Consider the following 4,918-nt stretch of genomic DNA (forward strand, 5'->3'; position numbering starts at 1 on the left):
AACAACCCGATGATCATAAATGAAGTTTGCGATTGGGCTTAGAAAACTAAAAATAAGCTCTTCTTGTTCAAAGTTGAGTTCAACAAGGCTTTTGACTCTATTAGTTGGAACTACCTCGACTTGATCATTATGCAAATAGTATTCAAAAATATATGGAGATTCTGGATTAGGGGTTATCTTGCCTCTGCAAGAGCCTCGATTATGATTAAAATTTCCCATACAAAGGAATTTCCCATCACTAAAGGGGTTAGGCAAGGTGATCCTTTCTAACCAATCTTGTTCATTATTATCATGGAAGGGATTAACTTTGCAATGTGATCTTCCTATAGCAATTCTCTATTTTAGGGCGTTAATATCGGAACAATGGTCCCTATCTTTCCCCCTTATTCTATGCAGATGATGCACCTTTTATGGGTGAGTGGTCATGGTTCAACTTTGTTAATGTGGCCCATATTCTCCTATTTTTTCATGTTTCCTATGGTCTAAAGGTTAACTTCCAAAAATATAAAGTCTATGGCGCCGGGATAACCGATAACGAGTTGGCTTGTTGTACTCATATTCTCGGTTGTAAGACAACTTCATTCTCGCTTATCTACTTGGGGGTTTCTGGTTAGGACCAATATGACCCTCAAATGGAATTGGAATTCTATAATTAAGTGTGTTGAATGAAAATTATGATATTAGAAAACAAAGGCTCTTTCTTTTGGGGGTAGACTGGCCTTGATTAAATCGGTGCTCAATGACCTTCCTCTCTATTACTTATCCCTTTATAATTCCCTGAACTCCATTATCAAGCTCCTTGAGAAATATAGGAGGAGATTCTTATAGGGAGGTATCGAGGAAAAAATAAAACAAATTGGGTTTCTTGGAATATAGTCATTGCTTTTAAAGAAAACTTTGGTCTTGGATTTGGTTCTTTACAAGCACAAAATGCGGATCTCTTAACTAAGTGGATGTGACATGTGGAGGCTAAAATCGTAATGCTCTTCATTATGGTGTCGATTCATAAGTGGGATTCACATTCTTAACTGCAAATCGTTCTTAAACTTAGCTAAGAAATCCACTACATGTGTTTGGGGTAATATTGTGAAGATTATAAACTCGTTAGATAACCTTGATATTGACCCCTTGAAGTTGTTCTCCTTTAAATTAGGAGAAAATCCAATATCCTATTTTGGCTCATTGGTACGGTGGTGGCTCTTTTGCATCCACATTCCCTATATCTATGCATTAGAGAAGAAAAAATCATGTTATATTTCTGAGAGGCTTACTTTAAATGAGCCTCAATGGGCGTGGAAGAAAATCCCCAACAACAACGAGGAGGTCTCGGAGCATTTTGCAAATGTCTACTCTTGTAAGCAGTTTCTACCCTTCGGTTGGTTCCGACAGGTGGATCTTTAACTTTTATGTTGATGGTAGGTTTTATGTACGTGATCTTCATGTTCTTATTGATTCAAAGGTGACTTTCTCTATCATCAATCCTGCTGTTTGGAGTAAATTGGTCCTTATTAAAAATTTTGGTTTTTTGGCATGCTTGTATGGATTGTATCCCTACTGCTTTGGCTCTTGCTCATAGGGGTATGTTTCTCCTATCTTCCTGTTAAATTTGCTTCAATAGGCTTGAATCTTCTGACCACTTACTTGTTGTTTGTCTTTATATGCATGAGGTTCTTGTATGGATTTTCAATTGGTGTGGCATCCCCCTCCCGTCCCTTTCTTTAGTGAAATATGTCATCAATCTTTGCAGTTAAACTGGGGTCGTTGCCCTATGAAAAGGAAAAGCTTACTAGCCATCGTTTATGGTTGCTTGTGGTGTGTTTGGAAGGCGAAAAATGAAAAATATTCAACAAGGTGCATAACTCTCCTACTAAAATGGTGGATTTGATCATCAGTACGATCTTTAATTGAATCAAAATTAGTGGTAGTCTTGGTGATTGCAATTGGTTTAAATAGTGTTGTTTCCCATTTAGCATATTGTAATCTTTTTTTTATTCTCTTTTCCCTATCTTCCTTCTTGTTGAGCAGTGTCGTCGCACAGTCATATGCATGGTTTAAACATAGGAGTTCATTTGTTGTAGTAGTTGGGTAGATTGGAGTGTTTCCCCCTTTACTCATCTTATTATGTAATCTCTTGCATTACTTTTGCCTTGCGCTGTTTAGCTACTTGCTAAGGCTAGAGGGAGTGTTGTCACACTTTCAGAATCCACATAGGCGCCATATCAGATTTACCCCACTGCAGCAAAATTTTGCCATTTACATTGCGTAGTTGCCATGCTATTTTTTATGAAATTAATTTATATTAAAAATAATCAATTTAACCAAATTATTCTAAAACTAAAATATCATTAAACTTCAAAGAAAATTACAAAATACAAACCCGAAAAAAACAAGAACATAAAGTTTAAAAATACATAACATGAAAATTAAAATTACCAAAGTTAGATAGATCTAATGGACATCTTCATCGGAAAATTGACCGTCTAAATCATCGAATAGTTCCGCTTTAAGGTCGATGTGGTTAACAGTCCAAATATCTTCCGTCGACTCTCTATGAAGAACATGATGGGTCTCAACATTATTAATTTTGCCCTCTTCACCACTTACTCATCGCTTCCAATCTCAAAAGCTTATGTCGGTGGAACAATTTCATTTTTATTATACTAACATATTGTATTCTCTTCGTCTTCGAAAATCATATTATGGAATATGATAAAAGTATACATCACCACCCCCATTTTCTTCTCCTCCATATAAGGTGCATGATATTTAAGAATATGCCAACGTTTTTTAAAAGCACCAAAAGCTCGTTCAACATCATTTCTCATGTTCTCTTGAGCAATGGCGAGGTTATTAAGACCCAAGGTGGGTCACATGACCCACCTAAAATTTCAATTTCATTTATAATTTCTATAGTAATTAGTTTGGGATCTACCTTGAAATAAGTTTAGGATCTACCTTTTCAAGGTACCACATCCATGCAACAATAATATAATTCTTAACATAATCTCTTATATAAAGCAAATGATTTTGGTGTTTTAGTCGGTTAGTTGTTAAGCAAAAGCTGATCTTCAATCCAATTTAGCATTTGTTTACAAATTTTTAATCAAAAGTTGAAAAAAATATTTTTTTTACCGGTATAACCTCTCGGTTCAACTAGTTTTACATTAAACCGAAGGGTTTATTTCTTTTTAATTACAACCTCTCGGTTCGGCTAGTTTTACATTAAACCGAAGGGTTTATTTCTTTTTAATTACAACCGATTTTTTTTTAATTTTTTGAATTGGTGACCTGACAGGTTCCTATTTAACCGGTCAAACAATTCTCGTTTTTTAAGGTTTACAATCCGACCCGAAACAAGTATTATTGATTATTTTATCTTTATCATATTCAATTACTTTCAATTACTTAAGGAACCATGTTGTGTCATGTTCTAGATTCACCAATACTCTTGAGCAATTGTACCTCTAGTATCACGACGTTATTGAACATATGGACACGCTGCCGTGACGTCGTTAACGATACACAAAAACAAATGGTTATGCATACGGAATTGTCAGCGAAAGTAATACCCTTGAAAAGTTGCGTTTTCATCAAAATAATATTGCATGAGTTGTTTATAGGGATAATGACTTGGGAGGGTAATAAGGTTTCCAGCTTATCCGTAAGGTTTTTTTTGTGCGTATTAGACCAATATGGTTGTTATTACCATTTAGAAATAGTCCTTTTACCGGTTTTAACGGGTAAAAAGGACTATTTCTAAACGGTAATAACAACCATATTGGTCTAATACGCACAAAAAACCTTAGTGACCTAATACGGACAAACTGGAAACCTTATTACCCTCCTAAGTCATTAACCCTAATTTTAAAGACATTGAGAATATATGACCAACAGTAAACTACTTCGTTTAGAACTCGCGTCGTCCCATATAACCTGCTACTCCTCTATATGGCGAAGCTCTTCATCTATAGTCGTCCCTTTGGGGACATCTGATAAAATTGGAACGATACAGAGAAGATTAGCATGGCCCCTGCGCAAGGATGACACACACAAATCAAGAAATGGTCCAAAAAAAATTTTAACACTAATTCCCTTTTCAAATGCTAATAGAGTTCAATTGCAATTCTTACGTTTCAGTAGTTCATCTACTGAAGTCATAATCAGACAACATGTGGATTCTATGGTCAGATTGATCTTCTTGTTGATGTCTTCAACCATTTGTGGCAAGTAAAAGTGATCTTTCTTTCTATAAAGTCTCCTTTAAGTTTTTTACTTTTCCTGTCATTAAGTTTCATGCTTTATAAACTTCTGTTTATATGTTGTATATAGTCTGTATATGTTTGTTTATGTGTTGATTTTGATTAATTTTTCAACTTCAGCTTCTTAGTTCATGTTGTGGTTTTGCTTTTTATAAAATAATGGATAATAGACATCATCTGCAAGTCCCTGTTGGTTTTACATTTCCATTCGTTATCAAATGTAGACATTGATGGGAGGTATCAAGGTGAGATTTTGTTTTTGTACATATGGATGTGTTCATGTAAACATTTAAATGACAAAAAAGAAGTTATTGATAAAAATGTTGCATATTTATGTAATGAAGATCATCAATCATATGAGTTTCTGGACTTAGAAGTTCTGGAAGGGTTGTGAGATAAGTTTAAATGGAAGCAACTATTTTCAGTCAAACAAATCAGTCACATTGATTAGTAAGCATGTTTTCTAAATAATTAGGGTTAATGACTTAGGAGGGTAATAAGGTTTCCAGTTTGTCCGTATTAGGTCACTAAGGTTTTTTTGTGCGTATTAGACCAATATGGTTGTTATTACCGTTTAGAAATAGTCCTTTTTACCCGTTAAAACCGGTAAAAGGACTATTTTTAAACGGTAATAACAACCATATTGGTCTAATACGCAC

General features: G+C 34.7%; 1 non-coding gene across 1 annotated transcript; it reads left to right on the top strand.

Moving 5' to 3' along the window:
- The first annotated feature begins 3,973 nt into the window (after positions 1 to 3,973).
- LOC145027884 (U6 spliceosomal RNA) lies at positions 3,974 to 4,081 on the top strand. The gene has a single exon (XR_013675647.1). It is a non-coding gene; the product is annotated as a U6 spliceosomal RNA (small nuclear RNA).
- The last annotated feature ends 837 nt before the right edge of the window (positions 4,082 to 4,918 follow it).

Source organism: Lactuca saligna, chromosome 1, assembly GCF_052625555.1.
Source record: "Lactuca saligna cultivar CGN05327 chromosome 1, ASM5262555v1, whole genome shotgun sequence".
Classification (NCBI taxonomy): domain Eukaryota; kingdom Viridiplantae; phylum Streptophyta; class Magnoliopsida; order Asterales; family Asteraceae; genus Lactuca; species Lactuca saligna.